This window comes from Schistocerca nitens, unplaced genomic scaffold (genome assembly GCF_023898315.1).
Source record: "Schistocerca nitens isolate TAMUIC-IGC-003100 unplaced genomic scaffold, iqSchNite1.1 HiC_scaffold_377, whole genome shotgun sequence".
NCBI classification, from domain to species: domain Eukaryota; kingdom Metazoa; phylum Arthropoda; class Insecta; order Orthoptera; family Acrididae; genus Schistocerca; species Schistocerca nitens.
The window spans coordinates 1594116-1618434 of record NW_026045911.1 but is presented as its reverse complement, the minus strand read 5'-3'; the positions used below and the strand labels follow the sequence as shown (position 1 = coordinate 1618434).

Sequence of the window (24319 nt, the reverse complement as noted above, 5' to 3'; positions counted from 1 at the left end):
ATTCTGGCACCTTGCTTTTTCTGGTGGCTCCATTGTTTCCATTTAGAAGATTTCATGGTTTATGGATTTTTTTGGCATCTGCCGTTTCCCGACGGACGTCGACAATCTCACAGCTACCTGCAGAGGATACTATTTTTTTTCATCCGTTCGTCATGGGACATGGAGTCAACAGCACCTTTATAGCTCATGAAGCTCGCCAATAGAAGGCGTTTTGTGGAGAGCGATACGGCCGGGCTATAAGGGGAGATGGGAGGCCCGTAAAAGAAAAAAAAAAAAAAAAAAAGGTGCTGTTGGCTCTCTCATTTTTTTTTTAACTTTTACGTCGCTACACCTGCGAGGCCTCTTTTTCATACTAACTTTCAGGTGTGACAAAGATGCTTCCACAAGCATTTTAAAGTACTGTATCAAACGTAAGATACGAAATTACAGTAATGAACTCAGTTTGAGCAAGAATGCGCGAAACAAGAGTGCTAGAACGCCTCGAAAATAACAACACACTACGAATCGACAGATGAGTTCTGAAATACGTCAGGGCCTACTGTTTAGTAGCAGTGGTAAATTCCACAAAGTAAATAAATAAACAAAAAGGAAAAAAAAATCTGCTGTTCTCGTCCGATCACCGAAGTCAAGCAACAACGTTAGTACTCGGATCGGTGACCGCCTGGGGACTCTGGCTGCCTTAATTTTTTGCTTTTTAGTCGCTACCCCTGCCAGCCCTCTTTTCATGCTGCCTTTGCGATGTGACAAAGATGTTTCCACAATGATTTAAAACTGTTGTATTAAGCATAAGGTACGATGTTAAGAAACTCAGTTTGAAGAAGAGTGTGCCTAGGAAGATTTCCAAAGTGCCTCTGGAAATAACAAAACAGTATGAAACGGCGAAAATGTTCCGGAATACGACGGGGCTTATTGTTTTGGATGCTTTGTCGAACCTCCTGTGTCTTGTGTCCTTGTTTCCATGGCACGCCACAGCGCTGCTCTAGTAGCTCCGAACGGCCGCCCACGGCGTCTCGGACACGCCGGTCAGGCCCGCGCCCGTCTCGCAGATGTTTGTCGTGCTTGTGCCGTCATATGGACCGCGACCCGAGCGGCAGTCGAGCAAAGTCGGGACAAGTCGGGACATACTACAGGATGGTCTGCGTGGAGCAACGACGACAAAAACCTTAATTTAACAGCACGCGGCTCACATACTATATACGAAAATACTAGCGCCACTTGCGGTGGCCGGGAATCGAACCCGGATCAACTGCTTGGAAGGCAACTATGCTCACCATTACACCACCACCGCACAGCCGCTCCTCGCGACGCCGCGCTGTGTCGGCTTCCCGCCCGCCAGCAGCGGCCCACGGTGATAGTAGCTGTAGGCGCTTTACGAGCTAGGAGGGTGCATCCACACGCATTCGGGTAGCGCCTCCACGCACGCTGCGTCTTTGGGCGAGACTAGTCGCCGCAGCCGCAAGGTTACTCACACGATAGTGATGAGTGGTCGTTTTAAGGCAGTGTAGTGGAGGACTCCGCGTGTGTAGCACTTTTTTCGGTTTCATCCGACGTCCCCCCCTGCGGGTTCGGGGGTTAGAATAGGCCCGCGGTATTCCTGCCTGTCGTAAGAGGCGACTAAAAGGAGTCTCACATGTTTCGGCCTCACGTGATGGTCCCCTCTCGGGTTTGACCTCCATCTTTCTCAATTATTCCGAAGAGCGAGCCAATTGGGGAAGGGCGCCTTACGTGGTGCACTGTATCCGTCGTGCAATTAGAACTTTAGCCGGATTTCTCGTCGTTGCAATGATGTCCCGCTCGTTTTCGATCTCTTGGGCGATTACCACGCTGCACTCTGCAGTGTTTCTTTTAACTGCGACGACGACGTTGGACATTTTGCACCTAAGATCCAGCACGGTAGCCAGTCCGTTGTGGTGGGGCCGCCATGTACCCTCTTGGTTGTAGCCCCCTGACAACACAGGGATCGCTCTACTGATGCCTGCGCCGTTAACTCCCCATGTATGCCAAGGAGTAGATGCCCATCTCCCTGGGGCATCGGGACTCCCGGCAATGGCCATCCTGCCAGGTGGCTATTGCTGCGGCTGGGTGGCGCCCGTGGGGAGGGCCCTTGGTCGGAGTAGGTGGCATCAGGGCGGATGACCCGCAATGAAGCGTGGTACATCATCTCTCGCTGGCGGCCAGCCGCCAGCAGTCTCTAAGCGTTCTCGGGCTCAATTTAATGCTGAAAAGTACAATCCCAAAACGTTCCCCTCTCTGGCCACGCCGTGGGAGGAACGTAAATCTCAGGATGGCAGTGGCAAATATTCGCCCCGATTCTTAGTTTGTACGAGAGCTGATGGGGAGTCTTTTCTCTCCACAAAGCCTCAGTTCTTCGTCGAGCATTTAGAGGACAAGTTTGGGGAGGTGGAGGGTTTGTCAAAAATGCGCTCTGGATCGGTCCTGATACAAACGGCATCCTCTGCCCAGTCACGGCGGTTACTTGCTTGTGACAAGTTGGGGGATGTTGCTGTTACGATCACACCGCATAAGAGTTTAAATATGGTCCAGGGTGTTATTTTCCATAGGGACCTCCTTTTGCAGTCTGATGACGAGCTGCGCGCCAACCTCGAACGACGAGGTGTTCATTTCGTCCGGCGCGTTCATCGGGGTCCGAGGGACAATCAGGTTGCTACCGGTGCCTTCATCTTGGCCTTCGAGGGTGATACGTTACCGGAAAAGGTCAAGGTGATGGTCTACCGATGCGACGTCAAGCCCTATATCCCTCCCCCGATGCGGTGCTTCAAGTGCTGGAAGTTCGGCCATATGTCTTCCCGCTGCACTTCCAGCCTCACATGTCGAGATTGCGGACGCCCATCTCATCCCGATACTCCATGTGCCCCGCCTCCTATCTGTGTTAACTGCGGAGAACACCATTCCCCCTGCTCGCCGGACTGTCGGATCTTCCAGAAGGAAAGGAAGATAATGGAATATAAGACCCTGGACCGCCTGACCTACACCGAGGCACGGCGGAAGTTTGAAAGGCTACATCCTGTGCCCATGCCGTCCACCTATGCTGCTGCTGCAACACCTGTTCGAACTTCTTCAGTGTCGTCCCCAACAGTTCGAACTCAGCTCTGTCAGCCATCACCGGCCCCCTCGGTTGTGGGGGGCACTTCACTCCCTGTTGCTCCTGCTCCATCTACTTCAGGAGCAACACCACCCCAACCACCGGGGACATCTGTTCCCCCTTCACAGCCGGAGAAGCGTGGGCCCTCTTCGGCTCCTCTCGCCCGGAAGGGGTCCCTTGGGGCCCTCCCATCCCAGGCTTTGCCCAGTGCCAAAGCGGACACTCGCCAGTCTGCCAAAAAACCACCGGTCGCTGGTTGTAGGGCGTCGCGGTCGTCTTCAGTCCCTGAGACTGACCCAGTGACGCCCTCCCAGCCAGACCCACCAAAGGCACAGCGAGCAAAGCAGTCAAAGAAAAAGGCTCCCAAGAATCCTGAAATTGCGGTGGCACCTGTCCCACCGCAACCTTCTCCCTCTGCGTCCGAAGATGAGGTGGAGATTCTGGCGTCCGCTGAGGACCTCGATCTCGGCGGTCCCTCAGACGCCATGAATGGCACTAGCGCGGGTGCTCAGTCGGAGGCTGCAGGTGATCCGGCGGCGTAATCTGCCTTCCCAGTCCCGTCACGCCTTTCCCAGCCATGGACAACACCATCCTCCAGTGGAACTGCAGCGGTTTCTTCCACCATCTAGCTGAGCTCCGCCAACTTATCAGCCTTCACCCTTTCTTCTGCATTGCTCTCCAGGAAACTTGGTTTCCAGCAATGCGAACCCCCGCCCTCCGTGGCTATCGGGGTTACTATAAGAACCGAGCAGCTTATGAAAGGGTGTCTGGTGGCGTCTGCATATATGTCCTTCACACTCTGCACAGCGAGTCTGTCCCTCTCCAGACGCCTTTAGAGGCTGTCGCTGTACGCGTGTGGACGCCACAGGCTGTTACCGTCTGCAGCCTTTACATTCCACCGGATGGTGATGTCTCGCAGCATGTCCTGGCTGCATTAGTCGCCCAATTGCCGCCACCTTTCTTGCTATTGGGCGACTTCAACGCCCATAACCCTCTGTGGGGTGGGTCAGTGGCAACAGGTCGAGGCGCCATCGTTGAGCGTTTATTGTCGCAGCTCGATCTCTCGCTGTTAAATGATGGTGCCTTCACACACTTCAGTGTGGCGCATGGCACCTACTCCGCCATTGACCTTTCACTCTGTAGCCATAGCCACTTACCGTCTGTCCAATGGAGTGTGCATGACGACCTGTGTGGTAGTGACCACTTTCCGATCTTTTTGTCACTACCACAGCGCCACTCTTCTGGGCGCCCTAGCAGATGGGCTATGAATAAGGCTGACTGGGACTTGTTCTCCTCCACTGCCGCTTTTGAGCCTCTCCCTACTGATGACATTGATGCGGTGGTTCAATCGGTCACCACCGGCATCGTTACTGCCGCCGAATCTGCCATTCCCCGTTCTTCTGGGTCCCCTCGGCGGAAGGCTGTGCCTTGGTGGTCGCCTGCGATCGCTGAAGCGATTAAAGATCGCCGGCGGGCGCTCCAGCGTCACAAGCGACATCCCTCCATAGACCACCTTATCGCCTTCAAACGGCTGCGTGCGCGGGCCCGCCTCCTTATCCGCCAAAGCAAGAAGGAGTGCTGGGAGCGGTATGTGTCCACCATTGGCCTCCATGTCACTCCATCGCAGGTCTGGGCCAAGATTCGACGCGTCTACGGCTATCCGCCACCTGTCAGCGTCCCTGCGCTCTCACTGAATGGAGCAGTTTGTACTGACTCCGACGTCATTGCAAATCGATTAGCAGAGCATTTTGCTATGAGTTCCGCTTCTGCGAATTACCCACAGGCCTTCCGCTCCATTAAAGAACGGATGGAACGTCGGAGCCTTTCGTTTCGCACCAACCACCTAGAATCTTACAATGCTCCATTTAGTGAGTGGGAATTTCGCAGTGCCCTAGCTGCTTGCCCTGATACCGCTCCTGGGCCAGATGGCATCCACTGTCAGATGCTGAAACACCTTTCAGTGGACTGCCAGCGGCGCCTTCTCGATCTTTACAACCGTCTTTGGGTCGAGGGGGAGTTTCCGTCGCAATGGCGGGAAGGCGTTGTCATCCCCGTTTTGAAACCTGGAAAGAAGCCTCTGGAGGTGGACAGCTACCGTCCCATTAGCCTCACCAACGTTCTTTGTAAGTTGCTTGAACGGATGGTGAGCCGGCGCTTGAATTGGGTACTGGAGTCTCGGGGCCTTCTTGCTCCGTCTCAGGGTGGGTTCCGTAAAGGCCGCTCCGCCACCGACAATCTGGTGAGCCTGGAGTCGGCCATCCGTACTGCCTTTGCCCGCCGTCAGCACCTGGTCGCTGTCTTTTTCGACATGCGGAAGGCGTACGATACGACATGGCGTCATCACATCCTTTCTACGCTTCATGGATGGGGTCTTCGGGGTCCTCTGCCGATTTTTATCCGCAATTTTCTGTCGTGTCGTACGTTCCGCGTGCAAGTCGCGGCCTCGTGTAGTTCCTCCCACGTCCAGGAGAACGGTGTGCCACAGGGTTCTGTTTTAAGTGTCTGTCTGTTTTTAATAGCCATTAACGGGCTTGCTGCGGCCGTGGGAAATTCTGTCTCCGCTTCCCTGTATGCTGACGACTTCTGCCTTTATTACAGCTCTACTGGCATTGCAGCAGTTGAACGTCAGCTACAGGGCGCTATCCGCAAGGCGCAGTCTTGGGCTGTAGCGCATGGGTTTCAGTTTTCGGCAGCCAAGACCCGCGTTATGCATTTCTGCCGGCGCCGAACAGTCCATCCTGACCCGCAGCTTTATCTTGCCGGCGAACTGCTTGCTGTGGTGGAGACCCACAGGTTTTTGGGGGTGGTTTTCGATGCCCGGTTGACTTGGGTGCCTCATATCCGGCAGCTCAAACAGGCGTGTTGGCGGCATCTCAATGCTCTGCGCTGTTTGAGCCACACCCGCTGGGGCGCCGACCGCTCTACCCTGTTACGGCTCTACCAGGCGTTAATCCAGTCCCGCCTGGATTATGGGTGCCTGGCTTATGGCTCAGCATCCCCATCTGCTTTACGGGTGTTGGACCCAATTCTCCACAGCGGGATACGCCTTGCCACTGGTGCTTTCCGCACCAGCCCTGTGGACAGCGTACTAGTTGAGGCAGGTGTACCTCCACTGCGGTTCCGACGCCAACGTTTGCTGGCCGCTTATGCTGCCCATGTTCTAAGCTCGCCCGGGCATCCTAACTATCGTCTCCTGTTCCCGCGATCGGTCGTCCATCTGCCAGAGCGGCGGCCCCGGTCGGGTTGTCCGATCGCCGTACGCGTTAAGGAGCTTCTCTCCGGGCTTGGATTTTTTCCTGTTCCACCTCCTTTCCGGGCCAATTTGCGTACACCCCCATGGTGTTGTCCTCGCCCTTGCCTTCGGCTCGACTTGGCACAGGGCTCGAAGGACTCGGTCCCTCCAGAGGCCTTCCGCCGCCGCATTTCTTCCATCCTGGCCACGTATGAGGGCTCTGGAATTGTTTACACCGACGGTTCGATGGTTGCTGGTCGTGTCGGGTATGCGCTAACTCTAGGGGACCATTCCGAACAACGTTCATTGCCGGATGGCTGCAGCGTTTACACTGCTGAGCTGGTCGCCATCTTTCGTGCCCTAGAGTATATCCGCTCCTGCTCAGGTGAGTCCTTCGTTATCTGTAGCGATTCCCTGAGCAGTTTACGAGCTCTCGACCAGTGTTTTCCTCGTTCCCGTCTGGTGATGGCTATCCATGAGTCCCTGCATACTCTTGCGCGTTGCGGCCGCTCCGCGGTCTTCGTGTGGACCCCAGGCCATGTTGGGATCCCCGGCAACGAAAATGTTGACCGGCTGGCGAAAGAAGCGATTAGTGCACCATCTCTGGACGTTGGCCTCCCGGAGACAGATTTGCGATCGTTCCTACGCCGCAAAATTCTAGACCTTTGGGACACTGAATGGCGCACCCTGCCCATGCCCAACAAACTTCGGGCCATCAAGGGGGCTACCGGTGTGTGGCGCTCCTCCTTGCGGGTCTCTCGCAAGGAGTCTGTTGTCCTCTGCCGGCTGCGCATTGGGCACACGTGGCTGACGCACGGACACTTATTGCGACGAGAGGACCCACCTTTATGTCGCTGCGGCTCCATTTTGACGGCGGTCCACATTTTATTGGACTGTCCACTTTTAGCTGTGCTCAGGCAGTCGTTCGCACTGCCTGACACGCTCCCTGCCCTTTTAACAGATGACTCGGCTATGGCTGACTTAGTTTTAAGTTTTATTCGGGCAGGGGGCTTTTATCATTTAATCTGAGTGTTTCTATTTTCTGTTATTGTTTTGTGTTGATTCTGGCCTTTGGCCTCTGCTTTTAAACTGATTTTTTAACGTGTTTCTCAGTGGTTGGCTTTTCCTTTTTTTCTTTCTATGGTCGGCCAACCACCGTCACACTCTGTGGTTTTAGTTCGTTTTGTCTTGTCTTTGTCTCAGTTTCTCTTGTTTTGTATCGTCTGTGTTCTATTCTGTTCCTCGTTTTTATTCTCTGTGGGTGTTCTTTGTCTTTGGAAAAAGGGACCGATGACCGTAGCTGTCTGGTCCCTTTGATCCCCCAAACCAACCAACCAATCATCCGACGTCGCTGGGTGGCAATCCCACTTTCCCTGCAGAAAACTGCTCGGGAAGCACGGGCAGCTTGTCGAGCATCGGTGGTTCAGTGGCATGTGCCTCAGTAGTGCAGTAAGCAGCGCGTAAGTCTCATAATCTTAAGGTTTGCCGGCACGATAACTCAGCGTGTTCGGTCTGACAGTTATCTGCCCTCTGTAATAAAAGACTGAGTCAACGATGAACTTGAACGGGCGTCATCGGACGTCCGCCCCCAACAAATGCAACGAACGAAATGAGAAGAAAAAAAAAGTGGTAGAATGCTCGCTTAGCACGCGGGCGGCCCGGGTTCGATTCCCGGCCGATGTATCGTTCTGCTGTTATCGCTATAATGCTGCCGCACCGATTCCTCGCTTGAGCTCCGTCAGCCTCAGGAATGTATAGCAGGATTCGCTGTGAGAAGAACCAAACACGCAGCACGCAAGAGACCGTACTTGGACGGTCGCGTGCTATTTCTGAGCTGTAACGTCGGCCTGGCCCAACAGGCCGCTGTGTTCAGGCGCCGCAAGGGCGATGGACTGTAACCTCAGGCAGTGCTGCGTTCCGTTGAAAAAGCTGCGGCAGCAGTTTAATCTAGCAAGTCGGGAAAGCACGTGTAGCAACACAACAGATTCTTCAGAGCGCGCAAACTCTCTATCTCTAATATGCGAGACTTACCAAGTTTCCTGGAACGTTGCTCGCAACGTGCCTCGGTAGCGCAGTAGGTAGCGCGTAAGTCTCATAATCTTAAGGTCGTGAGTTCGATCCTCACCCGGGGCATTTAATTTGCTGTACATCACGGCTGAATTAACGGTGTTGCTGTTGCTAGGGAACGAACTTAATTGTCATTCGTTATCCACAAGGAGTCTACGCTCAGCGTCAAAATGTTTATTTCCAATTATGACAACGTACAACTTTGATCTTTCTCTTAACCTGTTATGAGTAAAATAACGAATAGTCAATTTCGAGCTGTGCGCAAATATGCTGGCAAACAGAGAACAGCAGTGAGTCCAGGTTCAGCACGAAATACGAGAGGAAACGGAGTGAACCTCACGTCATAGCGCAAATCCGGTGTGGTCTAGTGGCGCCGGCACGGTAGCTCAGCGCGCTCGGTCAGAGGGTTAGCTGCCCTCTGTAATTAAAAAAAACTGAGTTAATGGATCAACAACGAACTGGAACGGGTGTCTTTCGACGTCCTCCCAGAGCAGATACAACGAACGAAAACGAACAAAATGAGATTTAAAAAAAAAAAAAAAAGTGGCTAGGATACCTGGCTTTCACCCAGGAGGCCCGGGTTCGATTCCCGGTACCGGAACGGAAGTTTTTACGCACCCAACGCTCCATGTTTTGGCCTTCCAACGTTCGTTTTTCGCCCTCCTTGCGGAGCTTCAACCGAATGTAATCGGGGAAAACAGGCACATGATGCAATTACTGTCAGCACCGGGGTAAAGGGAGAGGAGGCGCTGGTCAGCTGTTGGGCTGCTACCAGCGTCAGTGGGAAGTCGGTGAAGTCGCCAGTTGCGCCAGAAGCCAGATATTACCGTAGTACGCCTACACACGCGTTCCAGTTATTCACGTTGCTTGCAGCCGCTCCATCCGCAAGAAGCGTGAGCGCGGATAACTCAGTCGGTAGAGCATTAGGCTTTTAACCTAAGGGTCCAGGGTTCGAGTCCCTGTCCGGGCGAAGATTTTTAACGTTTCCGTAATGGCTCGTCTCGTAGCGATGGTAGCCCTGCCGTAATCAGTGCACGGAGTTCGTTTCCTGTCAAAATTCTGCGCAGACGGGTTTGATTTTTCACGATTCGAGGGACTCTTCAGTTACGAGCAGTCGTGGCCGAGTGGTCAGTCTACTCGCGGCTGGCGAGGTGCGCGGACGTGTGCTGTTTACGTCCTCGCTGTTCCGGGCCATCGCCGAGGCGAGTGGTGAGTAAACGCGGTGGGACTTGCCTTTTCTCGAGGAAGTTCGTCATGAACGCGTCGTAAAGATGGAATCTCATTTCCGTAAGAACACTCTGAAATTTAGTTTCGACGACCATTATGCACGACCTAAGCCATACGAAATAGAGGCCTTTTTACGCGATGTAGTGAAGTTACAATTTGACGACGTTATCGGGATCCATCTGTCAATAGTTAGCCGAACAGTCTATGTGAAGATGGCGAACGCAGACTGCTGTGCACGAGTCATAGCCTCTTCGGGAGGTCGATTTAAGTTCACCCATTGTGACGGTCATGTGGGGGATGTGACGGTTGAAATGGCGGGACTTGGGGTCCGGACCATTCGGATCTTTGAACTTCCGTTTGAGGTGCCTTCAGGGCAGGTCAATACAGTTCTTACTACCTATGGGACGGTCTTAAGTAATACAGCGGAGAAGTGGACAACTTTCAATACCTTCCCTGTTCTCAATGGGGTGCGGCAAGTCAAAATTGATCTTCGGCGTCACGTCCCTTCATATATATACGTCGGTGGATGTAGAGCCATTGTCATGTATGACGGGCAACCCAGAACGTGCTCAGGTTGTGGTAAGGAAGGCCATGTTCGCTCAGACTGCATGCAGAGGAGGATAGCGCAGTTACCAGTGGGGGAGGCCGTGCGCTCTGCGAATATGCAGACGTTGCCGGTCAGTTACGTTGCAGCAGTCAGGGGACCGGAACCGGACCACTTACCTGTCGAGGAGGCGGCTCCTCGCACGTCACCGCCTGAGAACCACGATGCGCCCATGGTCGCGAATCGGATAGAGGCGACAGACTTCTCTGCTGCCCCGTCGGAGCAACGGGTAACTCCCGATGACGAGGGCCATGCCGCAATTGCTGCGGCTGAAAACGTCGTAATTCAGGATTCGGCGGACCCGCAGGAACCGGACCAGACCGTATCTTCCGATAGCGAGATGAGCCGACCACGGCACTCTCCCCGCAGACGCAAAAAACAACGGATTGCGCCCCCGAACGCGGACCAGACGGCGAAGGAGGTGCGTGAAAAGGCTCAGCGGGTTGGCCGCACTCTTGGAGGAACACCGGTCGCACAGGACGATGGCGTCCACCAGGTCCTCATTCCGGCCGGCATTCTTGCGACGGCCGAGCCATCTAACCCCCCCACCGAACAGATGATAGTGGACGCGACACGGGAGGTGATCCCGCATGACATACCCATGCAGCCACTTGACGGCGACACGGCGTCGGTTGGACTCCGGGAGACCGGCAACTGGGCCGATGATGTGGAAAGCGTTCCACCAGGAGGGGACTTGAATGACGACCCTATGGTTGGTGTGGGGACGGCGATTATGCGCGGGGTCAGAGATGATACGGATGGGATTCCCATCCGCCACAGCGACCAGTAATCTCTAGTGCGTGCAGTCACAGACAAGGCCTTCCTCCCTTCCATCAGCGAATGACATCTGCTCAAGCATACAGGATAGGCACTGTTAACATCAACAGTATCAGCAGCAATCTCAAGCTGCAGACCTTACGTGACATGTTATACGCCGCCGAACTCGACGTGGTCTTACTACAAGAGGTGAAGAACGTAGACCTCGCCACGATTGGTGGATATATAGCCTTCACTCACCCCGGGACTGTGCAAGACCTTGGAACAGCCATCCTTACAAAGGAAGGGATATTAGCGACTGACGTAGAGTACCTCCCAACGGCGAGAGGCATGGCGCTCACCATTTACGATACTCGTATTGTCAACGTCTATGCCCCTTCAGGCACTGGTAACAGACCAGAACGGGCGATATTTTTTAAAGATGCTATTGCACCTTTGCTTGTAGGCCATTACGACCACATTATCTTCGGTGGCGACTACAACTGCGTCCTATCCCCGAAAGACCAGACGCCACATTTTAACACTTGTCCGGATCTAGCGGCTATAATACGGGACTTTCCTTTTATTGATACCTGGGAACACGTCAATGGCGATAGGCCAGGATTCACGCATGTCACGACACACTCCGCCAGCCGACTAGATCGTATTTACGTAACGCTGGATTTAAGTCGCAGACTTTTGCAGACGGAAATATGGCCGACCGTCTTCTCTGACCACGCGGCGTACATTTGTACACTCAACCTCCAACGACAAGGGACGTACCGTGGAAGAGGATACTGGAAGTTGAATGTCTCGCTTTTGGACGAACAGGCCTGCCATGAACTCTTTGCTGCGTCTTGGGCAGCTTGTGAGAGGCGGTTTTCTCAATATGCCTCGGCGCTGGAGTGGTGGCTCACTTGTGCAAAACCGGCAATCAGGAAGGCCTTTATGCGATACTCCCGTGAAAGGAAGGAGTGGTACACCAGGACGGTCGAGTTCTATTTCCAGGTCCTTCGAGACTTATACCGCCCGGACGCGTCGATTATAGACAATCACCAGGAAATCCAACGAATAAAAGCCAAGATTACGGCTTTGACGCGTCAAAAGCTCATCGGATGCAAAGTTAGGGCGCGCCTTCGTGACGGTGTCGCAGGTGAGCACCCTTCCATCTATCACGTGCTTAAGGAGCGGACAGGTCGCCGCAGGAAGCTAATCACTGACCTACGGACGGAGGACGGATGTTTGTTGTTGCAGCAACGCGAGATAGCAGCTGAGCTGAAGCACTATTATGCGACGCTTTACGCCGCTGGCCCTGTGGATCACGAGGCGATGGAGGCTTTACTGTCGGGTATAACCCGCAAGGTGAATCAGACGGAAGCAAATCAATTGTTGGCTGAACCAACTGAAGAGGAAGTAGAAGATGCGGTGCTGACGGGCCCTGCGAACAAGTCACCAGGTCCGGACGGTCTGCCGGTGGAATTCTATCGCACATTTAAACGACTGTTGTTACCGAAACTGACGTGCATATGCCAGGAATTAATGGACCCCGACAAAGACATCCCGCGACAATTCAGTGAGGGCCTGATCATACCGGTTCCTAAGTCGCCATTGGCGAAATCCGCAAAACACTACCGCCCGCTCACACTTTTAAACTGTGATTATAAGATCTTTGCAAGGCTTATAGCTAGGAGACTCAAACCGGTGATGAACACGGTCACAGCCCCGCCACAAACGAGTGTCGGTATAGGCCGCAACATTCACGACACCCTGTGTGACTATCGCGACATCATAGCGATAGCTGCCGCCTGTCGAATTCCGTGCGCCTTGATTGCTCTCGATTTTGACAAAGCATTCGACCGTGTGAACCATGAGTATTTACTGAAAACCATGCAGACTATGAACTTCCCCCACCGCTTCCTCACCATCATCGCACGTCTGCTGCGCCACTCCCAGTCAACGATTTTGCTCAACGGGCGATCAGTGGGGCCGATAACTCTCGAAAGTTCGGTCAGACAGGGCTGCCCTATGTCGATGGCGCTGTTTGCTATCGCCATCGAGCCACTATTAACAGCGCTGAACACACACCTCCAGGGTGTCCTGATGTATGGTCACAAGTTTGTATGCCGCGCCTACGCGGATGATGTGGCCTTTCTTGTGCGAACCACGGCTGAGATTCAGACGGCGATGGACATAGTAGAGCAGTATAGGAAGGCGGCGGGGGCTCAGTTGAATGTAATGAAGTCCGGTGTCCTGAACATCGGACGTGGATTGAGGACCCCCATTCCTGGACAGATAAAGGTGATCACGGTCATGAAGTGCTTGGGAGTGAAGTTTACTCGTGACATCCGACGCACGATTGCAATCAATTACAAAGACTTACTGAATACAGTGCGCGCGAGCATACGTCAACATACCCTCAGGTCGCTGGACGAAATACAACGTGTGGCCTTGGTGAACGTTTATCTCGTCTCTAAAATTAACTATGTGGCACGCGTACTCCCACTACCCCTCCCGATGGCAAGCAGATTGTTAGCTGCCTTCGGCCACTTTGTCAGCCGCGGCCACATTTTCAAAGTGAAATATTCTACGTTGACTCTACCGACGACGTCAGGTGGTCTCAACCTCATCGACGTTTATACGAAGACACGGGCCCTGTACGTCAGTTCTACATATGGCAGATGGAAGAATTCGCCTAATAGCATCACCACCCTTCTATTGAACGAAATTAAGCCGGCTAATCTTGACGCGCCTGTGGATGTTCATCACATAACAGACGACCTTCACCATCTCAAGCAATTTTTGGTTGATTATAGCTACATACGCATGGGGATGCCAGAGGCACAAATAGTCACAGTGCGAGCCGTGTACAAATATTTGATCACGACGCACGCTCGAAACACTATTGAAGCTAAGTACCCCGAGGCAGTCTGGCCGCGTATATGGAAAAGTGTTCATCATCCACATTTGCCAACGGGGGCGAGAGCATTGTGGTACTACGTGGTCAATAGGAAACTTCCCACGACCTCCCGATTACATTCGATACATTTGGCTGATACTTCCCTTTGTGCAACCTGTGACGTGCAAGATACTGATGAACACAAATTCGTATGCGGTACGGCGCATGATATCTGGATAGCGGTTAGAAACCTATTGGCATTTCTACAACGCACGTCCCCGCAAGCCATCACCCTTAAGAGTCTACTTCTACCGGACGATGACCTTTACCCTACCACGAAACGAAATGCCGTAACATGGCTGAAAGGACAAGCAATATATTATATTTTTACAAACTCAGAACGAAGTATTGGAGATTTTTCGACATATTTACAAACACAGCACGATGGACTTCGCAGACTTCCACATTATAAACAGGAATACGCAAATTTTCTCATCAAAGCGCTCATGGATCCCCCACAGACTTGGAGAGTGTCAAGCTAAGAGTAGACGAGACAGGAAAGTACAGGGAAGAGACAAAACGATGAAACAAGACGAACATGCACCGGTGTGAACACACTGCAACACGTGAAGCCGACCCTTACAGTTTTCCGACGTACGGGGGACACTAAGTAAAGCTGCAACAGGTAATTCGAGAAACATCACGAACCAACACAGTGCCGATGGAGACGGCACATACAGAGGATTACTTCCCGGAGATGGCATTGATGGGTATCAGCCACTCCTCCCTTTTGTTTTCATTTACTTTATGTTATAACGGTTAACAACTACAAAAAAAAAAAAAAAAAAAAAAAAATTAAAAAAAATAAAAAAAAAAAAACTAATACATTTACAGCGTAGAAGCTAGCCGAAGAAGGCAGAAAAGGTGAGCGATTGGATGGGCTATATGGGGAGAAGGGAGGCCCTAAAATGAAAAAAAAAAAAAAAAAAAAAAAAAAAAAAAAAAAAAAAAAAAAAAAAGTGGTTAAGGCGTCTGACTAGAAATCAGATTCCCTCTGGGAGCGTAGGTTCGAGTCCTACCGACTGCGTCCGTTTTTTCTTTTTTTGTTTAAGAAGAAGGAGCAGAAAATTTCGCAGTTTGCCTGTCGTTTTGGTACCTCGCCTCTCACAGCCGTTTATAGTGCCTGTCCTTTTGATAAGGGCGAATTCCAAGCGTCAGCTTTCGCGTCAGCCGAGCAAAGTCGGGACAAGTCGGGACATACTACAGGATGGTCTGCGTGGAGTAACGACGACAAAAACGTTAATTTAACAGCACGCGGCTCACATACTATATACGAAAAAACTAGCGTTACTTGCGGTGGCCGGGAATCGAACCCGGATCAACTGCTTGGAAGGCAACTATGCTCACCATTACACCACCACCGCACAGCCGCTCCTCGCGACGCCGCGCTGTGTCGGCTTCCCGCCCGCCAGCAGCGGCCCACGGTGATAGTAGCTGTAGGCGCTTTACGAGCTAGGAGGGTGCATCCACACGCATTCGGGTAGCGCCTCCACGCACGCTGCGTCTTTGGGCGAGACTAGTCGCCGCAGCCGCAAGGTTACTCACACTATAGTGATGAGTGGTCGTCTTAAGGCAGTGTAGTGGAGGACTCCGCGTGTGTAGCACTTTTTTCGGTTTCATCCGACGTCGCTGGGTGGCAATCCCACTTTCCCTGCAGAAAACTGCTCGGGAAGCACGGGCAGCTTGTCGAGCATCGGTGGTTCAGTGGCATGTGCCTCAGTAGTGCAGTAAGCAGCGCGTAAGTCTCATAATCTTAAGGTTTGCCGGCACGATAACTCAGCGTGTTCGGTCTGACAGTTATCTGCCCTCTGTAATAAAAGACTGAGTCAACGATGAACTTGAACGGGCGTCATCGGACGTCCGCCCCCAACAAATGCAACGAACGAAATGAGAAGAAAAAAAAAGTGGTAGAATGCTCGCTTAGCACGCGGGCGGCCCGGGTTCGATTCCCGGCCGATGTATCGTTCTGCTGTTATCGCTATAATGCTGCCGCACCGATTCCTCGCTTGAGCTCCGTCAGCCTCAGGAATGTATAGCAGGATTCGCTGTGAGAAGAACCAAACACGCAGCACGCAAGAGACCGTACTTGGACGGTCGCGTGCTATTTCTGAGCTGTAACGTCGGCCTGGCCCAACAGGCCGCTGTGTTCAGGCGCCGCAAGGGCGATGGACTGTAACCTCAGGCAGTGCTGCGTTCCGTTGAAAAAGCTGCGGCAGCAGTTTAATCTAGCAAGTCGGGAAAGCACGTGTAGCAACACAACAGATTCTTCAGAGCGCGCAAACTCTCTATCTCTAATATGCGAGACTTACCAAGTTTCCTGGAACGTTGCTCGCAACGTGCCTCGGTAGCGCAGTAGGTAGCGCGTAAGTCTCATAATCTTAAGGTCGTGAGTTCGATCCTCACCCGGGGCATTTAATTTGCTGTACATCACGGCTGAATTAACGGTGTTGCTGTTGCTAGGGAACGAACTTAATTGTCATTCGTTATCCACAAGGAGTCTACGCTCAGCGTCAAAATGTTTATTTCCAATTATGACAACGTACAACTTTGATCTTTCTCTTAACCTGTTATGAGTAAAATAACGAATAGTCAATTTCGAGCTGTGCGCAAATATGCTGGCAAACAGAGAACAGCAGTGAGTCCAGGTTCAGCACGAAATACGAGAGGAAACGGAGTGAACCTCACGTCATAGCGCAAATCCGGTGTGGTCTAGTGGCGCCGGCACGGTAGCTCAGCGCGCTCGGTCAGAGGGTTAGCTGCCCTCTGTAATTAAAAAAAACTGAGTTAATGGATCAACAACGAACTGGAACGGGTGTCTTTCGACGTCCTCCCAGAGCAGATACAACGAACGAAAACGAACAAAATGAGATTTAAAAAAAAAAAAAAAAAGTGGCTAGGATACCTGGCTTTCACCCAGGAGGCCCGGGTTCGATTCCCGGTACCGGAACGGAAGTTTTTACGCACCCAACGCTCCATGTTTTGGCCTTCCAACGTTCGTTTTTCGCCCTCCTTGCGGAGCTTCAACCGAATGTAATCGGGGAAAACAGGCACATGATGCAATTACTGTCAGCACCGGGGTAAAGGGAGAGGAGGCGCTGGTCAGCTGTTGGGCTGCTACCAGCGTCAGTGGGAAGTCGGTGAAGTCGCCAGTTGCGCCAGAAGCCAGATATTACCGTAGTACGCCTACACACGCGTTCCAGTTATTCACGTTGCTTGCAGCCGCTCCATCCGCAAGAAGCGTGAGCCCGGATAGCTCAGTCGGTAGAGCATTAGGCTTTTAACCTAAGGGTCCAGGGTTCGAGTCCCTGTCCGGGCGAAGATTTTTAACGTTTCCGTAATGGCTCGTCTCGTAGCGATGGTAGCCCTGCCGTAATCAGTGCACGGAGTTCGTTTCCTGTCAAAATTCTGCGCAGACGGGTTTGATTTTTCACGATTCGAGGGACTTTTCAGTTACGAGCAGTCGTGGCCGAGTGGTTAAGGCGTCTGACTAGAAATCAGATTCCCTCTGGGAGCGTAGGTTCGAGTCCTACCGACTGCGTCCGTTTTTTCTTTTTTTGTTTAAGAAGAAGGAGCAGAAAATTTCGCAGTTTGCCTGTCGTTTTGGTACCTCGCCTCTCACAGCCGTTTATAGTGCCTGTCCTTTTGATAAGGGCGAATTCCAAGCGTCAGCTTTCGCGTCAGCCGAGCAAAGTCGGGACAAGTCGGGACATACTACAGGATGGTCTGCGTGGAGTAACGACGACAAAAACGTTAATTTAACAGCACGCGGCTCACATACTATATACGAAAAAACTAGCGTTACTTGCGGTGGCCGGGAATCGAACCCGGATCAACTGCTTGGAAGGCAACTATGCTCACCATTACACCACCACCGCACAGCCGCTCCTCGCGACGCCGCGCTGTGTCGGCTTCCCGCCCGCCAGCAGCGGCCCACGGTGATAGTAGCTGTAGGCGCTTTACGAGCTAGGAGGGTGCATCCACACGCATTCGGGTAGCGCCTCCACGCACGCTGCGTCTTTGGGCGAGACTAGTCGCCGCAGCCGCAAGGTTACTCACACGATAGTGATGAGTGGTCGTTTTAAGGCAGTGTAGTGGAGGACTCCGCGTGTGTAGCACTTTTTTCGGTTTCATCCGACGTCGCTGGGTGGCAATCCCACTTTCCCTGCAGAAAACTGCTCGGGAAGCACGGGCAGCTTGTCGAGCATCGGTGGTTCAGTGGCATGTGCCTCAGTAGTGCAGTAAGCAGCGCGTAAGTCTCATAATCTTAAGGTTTGCCGGCACGATAACTCAGCGTGTTCGGTCTGACAGTTATCTGCCCTCTGTAATAAAAGACTGAGTCAACGATGAACTTGAACGGGCGTCATCGGACGTCCGCCCCCAACAAATGCAACGAACGAAATGAGAAGAAAAAAAAAGTGGTAGAATGCTCGCTTAGCACGCGGGCGGCCCGGGTTCGATTCCCGGCCGATGTATCGTTCTGCTGTTATCGCTATAATGCTGCCGCACCGATTCCTCGCTTGAGCTCCGTCAGCCTCAGGAATGTATAGCAGGATTCGCTGTGAGAAGAACCAAACACGCAGCACGCAAGAGACCGTACTTGGACGGTCGCGTGCTATTTCTGAGCTGTAACGTCGGCCTGGCCCAACAGGCCGCTGTGTTCAGGCGCCGCAAGGGCGATGGACTGTAACCTCAGGCAGTGCTGCGTTCCGTTGAAAAAGCTGCGGCAGCAGTTTAATCTAGCAAGTCGGGAAAGCACGTGTAGCAACACAACAGATTCTTCAGAGCGCGCAAACTCTCTATCTCTAATATGCGAGACTTACCAAGTTTCCTGGAACGTTGCTCGCAACGTGCCTCGGTAGCGCAGTAGGTAGCGCGTAAGTCTCATAATCTTAAGGTCGTGAGTTCGATCCTCACCCGGGGCATTTAATTTGCTGTACATCACGGCTGAATTAACGGTGTTGCTGTTGCTAGGGAACGAACTTAATTGTCATTCGTTATCCACAAGGAGTCTACGCTCAGCGTCAAAATGTTTATTTCCAATTATGACAACGTACAACTTTGATCTTTCTCTTAACCTGTTATGAGTAAAATAACGAATAGTCAATTTCGAGCTGTGCGCAAATATGCTGGCAAACAGAGAACAGCAGTGAGTCCAGGTTCAGCACGAAATACGAGAGGAAACGGAGTGAACCTCACGTCATAGCGCAAATCCGGTGTGGTCTAGTGGCGCCGGCACGGTAGCTCAGCGCGCTCGGTCAGAGGGTTAGCTGCCCTCTGTAATTAAAAAAAACTGAGTTAATGGATCAACAACGAACTGGAACGGGTGTCTTTCGACGTCCTCCCAGAGCAGATACAACGAACGAAAACGAACAAAATGAGATTTAAAAAAAAAAAAAAAAGTGGCTAGGATACCTGGCTTTCACCCAGGAGGCCCGGGTTCGATTCCCGGTACCGGAACGGAAGTTTTTACGCACCCAACGCTCCATGTTTTGGCCTTCCAACGTTCGTTTTTCGCCCTCCTTGCGGAGCTTCAACCGAATGTAATCGGGGAAAACAGGCACATGATGCAATTACTGTCAGCACCGGGGTAAAGGGAGAGGAGGCGCTGGTCAGCTGTTGGGCTGCTACCAGCGTCAGTGGGAAGTCGGTGAAGTCGCCAGTTGCGCCAGAAGCCAGATATTACCGTAGTACGCCTACACACGCGTTCCAGTTATTCACGTTGCTTGCAGCCGCTCCATCCGCAAGAAGCGTGAGCCCGGATAGCTCAGTCGGTAGAGCATTAGGCTTTTAACCTAAGGGTCCAGGGTTCGAGTCCCTGTCCGGGCGAAGATTTTTAACGTTTCCGTAATGGCTCGTCTCGTAGCGATGGTAGCCCTGCCGTAATCAGTGCACGGAGTTCGTTTCCTGTCAAAATTCTGCGCAGACGGGTTTGATTTTTCACGATTCGAGGGACTCTTCAGTTACGAGCAGTCGTGGCCGAGTGGTTAAGGCGTCTGACTAGAAATCAGATTCCCTCTGGGAGCGTAGGTTCGAGTCCTACCGACTGCGTCCGTTTTTTCTTTTTTTGTTTAAGAAGAAGGAGCAGAAAATTTCGCAGTTTGCCTGTCGTTTTGGTACCTCGCCTCTCACAGCCGTTTATAGTGCCTGTCCTTTTGATAAGGGCGAATTCCAAGCGTCAGCTTTCGCGTCAGCCGAGCAAAGTCGGGACAAGTCGGGACATACTACAGGATGGTCTGCGTGGAGTAACGACGACAAAAACGTTAATTTAACAGCACGCGGCTCACATACTATATACGAAAAAACTAGCGTTACTTGCGGTGGCCGGGAATCGAACCCGGATCAACTGCTTGGAAGGCAACTATGCTCACCATTACACCACCACCGCACAGCCGCTCCTCGCGACGCCGCGCTGTGTCGGCTTCCCGCCCGCCAGCAGCGGCCCACGGTGATAGTAGCTGTAGGCGCTTTACGAGCTAGGAGGGTGCATCCACACGCATTCGGGTAGCGCCTCCACGCACGCTGCGTCTTTGGGCGAGACTAGTCGCCGCAGCCGCAAGGTTACTCACACTATAGTGATGAGTGGTCGTCTTAAGGCAGTGTAGTGGAGGACTCCGCGTGTGTAGCACTTTTTTCGGTTTCATCCGACGTCGCTGGGTGGCAATCCCACTTTCCCTGCAGAAAACTGCTCGGGAAGCACGGGCAGCTTGTCGAGCATCGGTGGTTCAGTGGCATGTGCCTCAGTAGTGCAGTAAGCAGCGCGTAAGTCTCATAATCTTAAGGTTTGCCGGCACGATAACTCAGCGTGTTCGGTCTGACAGTTATCTGCCCTCTGTAATAAAAGACTGAGTCAACGATGAACTTGAACGGGCGTCATCGGACGTCCGCCCCCAACAAATGCAACGAACGAAATGAGAAGAAAAAAAAAGTGGTAGAATGCTCGCTTAGCACGCGGGCGGCCCGGGTTCGATTCCCGGCCGATGTATCGTTCTGCTGTTATCGCTATAATGCTGCCGCACCGATTCCTCGCTTGAGCTCCGTCAGCCTCAGGAATGTATAGCAGGATTCGCTGTGAGAAGAACCAAACACGCAGCACGCAAGAGACCGTACTTGGACGGTCGCGTGCTATTTCTGAGCTGTAACGTCGGCCTGGCCCAACAGGCCGCTGTGTTCAGGCGCCGCAAGGGCGATGGACTGTAACCTCAGGCAGTGCTGCGTTCCGTTGAAAAAGCTGCGGCAGCAGTTTAATCTAGCAAGTCGGGAAAGCACGTGTAGCAACACAACAGATTCTTCAGAGCGCGCAAACTCTCTATCTCTAATATGCGAGACTTACCAAGTTTCCTGGAACGTTGCTCGCAACGTGCCTCGGTAGCGCAGTAGGTAGCGCGTAAGTCTCATAATCTTAAGGTCGTGAGTTCGATCCTCACCCGGGGCATTTAATTTGCTGTACATCACGGCTGAATTAACGGTGTTGCTGTTGCTAGGGAACGAACTTAATTGTCATTCGTTATCCACAAGGAGTCTACGCTCAGCGTCAAAATGTTTATTTCCAATTATGACAACGTACAACTTTGATCTTTCTCTTAACCTGTTATGAGTAAAATAACGAATAGTCAATTTCGAGCTGTGCGCAAATATGCTGGCAAACAGAGAACAGCAGTGAGTCCAGGTTCAGCACGAAATACGAGAGGAAACGGAGTGAACCTCACGTCATAGCGCAAATCCGGTGTGGTCTAGTGGCGCCGGCACGGTAGCTCAGCGCGCTCGGTCAGAGGGTTAGCTGCCCTCTGTAATTAAAAAAAACTGAGTTAATGGATCAACAACGAACTGGAACGGGTGTCTTTCGACGTCCTCCCAGAGCAGATACAACGAACGAAAACGAACAAAATGAGATTTAAAAAAAAAAAAAAAAAGTGGCTAGGATACCTGGCTTTCACCCAGGAGGCCCGGGTTCGATTCCCGGTACCGGAACGGAAGTTTTTACGCACCCAACGCTCCATGTTTTGGCCTTCCAACGTTCGTTTTTCGCCCTCCTTGCGGAGCTTCAACCGAATGTAATCGGGGAAAACAGGCACATGATGCAATTACTGTCAGCACCGGGGTAAAGGGAGAGGAGGCGCTGGTCAGCTGTTGGGCTGCTACCAGCGTCAGTGGGAAGTCGGTGAAGTCGCCAGTTGCGCCAGAAGCCAGATATTACCGTAGTACGCCTACACACGCGTTCCAGTTATTCACGTTGCTTGCAGCCGCTCCATCCGCAAGAAGCGTGAGCCCGGATAGCTCAGTCGGTAGAGCATTAGGCTTTTAACCTAAGGGTCCAGGGTTCGAGTCCCTGTCCGGGCGAAGATTTTTAACGTTTCCGTAATGGCTCGTCTCGTAGCGATGGTAGCCCTGCCGTAATCAGTGCACGGAGTTCGTTTCCTGTCAAAATTCTGCGCAGACGGGTTTGATTTTTCACGATTCGAGGGACTTTTCAGTTACGAGCAGTCGTGGCCGAGTGGTTAAGGCGTCTGACTAGAAATCAGATTCCCTCTGGGAGCGTAGGTTCGAGTCCTACCGACTGCGTCCGTTTTTTCTTTTTTTGTTTAAGAAGAAGGAGCAGAAAATTTCGCAGTTTGCCTGTCGTTTTGGTACCTCGCCTCTCACAGCCGTTTATAGTGCCTGTCCTTTTGATAAGGGCGAATTCCAAGCGTCAGCTTTCGCGTCAGCCGAGCAAAGTCGGGACAAGTCGGGACATACTACAGGATGGTCTGCGTGGAGTAACGACGACAAAAACGTTAATTTAACAGCACGCGGCTCACATACTATATACGAAAAAACTAGCGTTACTTGCGGTGGCCGGGAATCGAACCCGGATCAACTGCTTGGAAGGCAACTATGCTCACCATTACACCACCACCGCACAGCCGCTCCTCGCGACGCCGCGCTGTGTCGGCTTCCCGCCCGCCAGCAGCGGCCCACGGTGATAGTAGCTGTAGGCGCTTTACGAGCTAGGAGGGTGCATCCACACGCATTCGGGTAGCGCCTCCACGCACGCTGCGTCTTTGGGCGAGACTAGTCGCCGCAGCCGCAAGGTTACTCACACGATAGTGATGAGTGGTCGTTTTAAGGCAGTGTAGTGGAGGACTCCGCGTGTGTAGCACTTTTTTCGGTTTCATCCGACGTCGCTGGGTGGCAATCCCACTTTCCCTGCAGAAAACTGCTCGGGAAGCACGGGCAGCTTGTCGAGCATCGGTGGTTCAGTGGCATGTGCCTCAGTAGTGCAGTAAGCAGCGCGTAAGTCTCATAATCTTAAGGTTTGCCGGCACGATAACTCAGCGTGTTCGGTCTGACAGTTATCTGCCCTCTGTAATAAAAGACTGAGTCAACGATGAACTTGAACGGGCGTCATCGGACGTCCGCCCCCAACAAATGCAACGAACGAAATGAGAAGAAAAAAAAAGTGGTAGAATGCTCGCTTAGCACGCGGGCGGCCCGGGTTCGATTCCCGGCCGATGTATCGTTCTGCTGTTATCGCTATAATGCTGCCGCACCGATTCCTCGCTTGAGCTCCGTCAGCCTCAGGAATGTATAGCAGGATTCGCTGTGAGAAGAACCAAACACGCAGCACGCAAGAGACCGTACTTGGACGGTCGCGTGCTATTTCTGAGCTGTAACGTCGGCCTGGCCCAACAGGCCGCTGTGTTCAGGCGCCGCAAGGGCGATGGACTGTAACCTCAGGCAGTGCTGCGTTCCGTTGAAAAAGCTGCGGCAGCAGTTTAATCTAGCAAGTCGGGAAAGCACGTGTAGCAACACAACAGATTCTTCAGAGCGCGCAAACTCTCTATCTCTAATATGCGAGACTTACCAAGTTTCCTGGAACGTTGCTCGCAACGTGCCTCGGTAGCGCAGTAGGTAGCGCGTAAGTCTCATAATCTTAAGGTCGTGAGTTCGATCCTCACCCGGGGCATTTAATTTGCTGTACATCACGGCTGAATTAACGGTGTTGCTGTTGCTAGGGAACGAACTTAATTGTCATTCGTTATCCACAAGGAGTCTACGCTCAGCGTCAAAATGTTTATTTCCAATTATGACAACGTACAACTTTGATCTTTCTCTTAACCTGTTATGAGTAAAATAACGAATAGTCAATTTCGAGCTGTGCGCAAATATGCTGGCAAACAGAGAACAGCAGTGAGTCCAGGTTCAGCACGAAATACGAGAGGAAACGGAGTGAACCTCACGTCATAGCGCAAATCCGGTGTGGTCTAGTGGCGCCGGCACGGTAGCTCAGCGCGCTCGGTCAGAGGGTTAGCTGCCCTCTGTAATTAAAAAAAACTGAGTTAATGGATCAACAACGAACTGGAACGGGTGTCTTTCGACGTCCTCCCAGAGCAGATA

General features: G+C 52.4%; 17 non-coding genes across 17 annotated transcripts; 12 read left to right on the top strand and 5 right to left on the bottom strand.

Annotated features, from left to right (window-relative positions):
• Window positions 1-1216: 1216 nt before the first annotated feature.
• Trnag-ucc (transfer RNA glycine (anticodon UCC)) lies at window positions 1217-1288 on the bottom strand. Its single transcript has one exon. It is a non-coding gene; the product is annotated as a tRNA-Gly (tRNA).
• Window positions 1289-8395: 7107 nt separating this feature from the next.
• On the top strand, window positions 8396-8468 carry Trnam-cau (transfer RNA methionine (anticodon CAU)). The gene has a single exon. It is a non-coding gene; the product is annotated as a tRNA-Met (tRNA).
• Window positions 8469-9299: 831 nt separating this feature from the next.
• Trnak-uuu (transfer RNA lysine (anticodon UUU)) lies at window positions 9300-9372 on the top strand. The gene has a single exon. It is a non-coding gene; the product is annotated as a tRNA-Lys (tRNA).
• A 5865-nt stretch (window positions 9373-15237) lies between these two features.
• Trnag-ucc (transfer RNA glycine (anticodon UCC)) lies at window positions 15238-15309 on the bottom strand. Its single transcript has one exon. It is a non-coding gene; the product is annotated as a tRNA-Gly (tRNA).
• Window positions 15310-16283: 974 nt separating this feature from the next.
• On the top strand, window positions 16284-16356 carry Trnam-cau (transfer RNA methionine (anticodon CAU)). Its single transcript has one exon. It is a non-coding gene; the product is annotated as a tRNA-Met (tRNA).
• Window positions 16357-17188: 832 nt separating this feature from the next.
• On the top strand, window positions 17189-17261 carry Trnak-uuu (transfer RNA lysine (anticodon UUU)). The gene has a single exon. It is a non-coding gene; the product is annotated as a tRNA-Lys (tRNA).
• A 140-nt stretch (window positions 17262-17401) lies between these two features.
• On the top strand, window positions 17402-17483 carry Trnas-aga (transfer RNA serine (anticodon AGA)). Its single transcript has one exon. It is a non-coding gene; the product is annotated as a tRNA-Ser (tRNA).
• A 265-nt stretch (window positions 17484-17748) lies between these two features.
• On the bottom strand, window positions 17749-17820 carry Trnag-ucc (transfer RNA glycine (anticodon UCC)). Its single transcript has one exon. It is a non-coding gene; the product is annotated as a tRNA-Gly (tRNA).
• A 974-nt stretch (window positions 17821-18794) lies between these two features.
• Window positions 18795-18867, top strand: Trnam-cau (transfer RNA methionine (anticodon CAU)). The gene has a single exon. It is a non-coding gene; the product is annotated as a tRNA-Met (tRNA).
• Window positions 18868-19698: 831 nt separating this feature from the next.
• Trnak-uuu (transfer RNA lysine (anticodon UUU)) lies at window positions 19699-19771 on the top strand. The gene has a single exon. It is a non-coding gene; the product is annotated as a tRNA-Lys (tRNA).
• A 140-nt stretch (window positions 19772-19911) lies between these two features.
• On the top strand, window positions 19912-19993 carry Trnas-aga (transfer RNA serine (anticodon AGA)). Its single transcript has one exon. It is a non-coding gene; the product is annotated as a tRNA-Ser (tRNA).
• Window positions 19994-20258: 265 nt separating this feature from the next.
• Window positions 20259-20330, bottom strand: Trnag-ucc (transfer RNA glycine (anticodon UCC)). Its single transcript has one exon. It is a non-coding gene; the product is annotated as a tRNA-Gly (tRNA).
• Window positions 20331-21304: 974 nt separating this feature from the next.
• Trnam-cau (transfer RNA methionine (anticodon CAU)) lies at window positions 21305-21377 on the top strand. Its single transcript has one exon. It is a non-coding gene; the product is annotated as a tRNA-Met (tRNA).
• Window positions 21378-22209: 832 nt separating this feature from the next.
• Trnak-uuu (transfer RNA lysine (anticodon UUU)) lies at window positions 22210-22282 on the top strand. The gene has a single exon. It is a non-coding gene; the product is annotated as a tRNA-Lys (tRNA).
• A 140-nt stretch (window positions 22283-22422) lies between these two features.
• Window positions 22423-22504, top strand: Trnas-aga (transfer RNA serine (anticodon AGA)). Its single transcript has one exon. It is a non-coding gene; the product is annotated as a tRNA-Ser (tRNA).
• Window positions 22505-22769: 265 nt separating this feature from the next.
• Window positions 22770-22841, bottom strand: Trnag-ucc (transfer RNA glycine (anticodon UCC)). The gene has a single exon. It is a non-coding gene; the product is annotated as a tRNA-Gly (tRNA).
• A 974-nt stretch (window positions 22842-23815) lies between these two features.
• Trnam-cau (transfer RNA methionine (anticodon CAU)) lies at window positions 23816-23888 on the top strand. Its single transcript has one exon. It is a non-coding gene; the product is annotated as a tRNA-Met (tRNA).
• The last annotated feature ends 431 nt before the right edge of the window (window positions 23889-24319 follow it).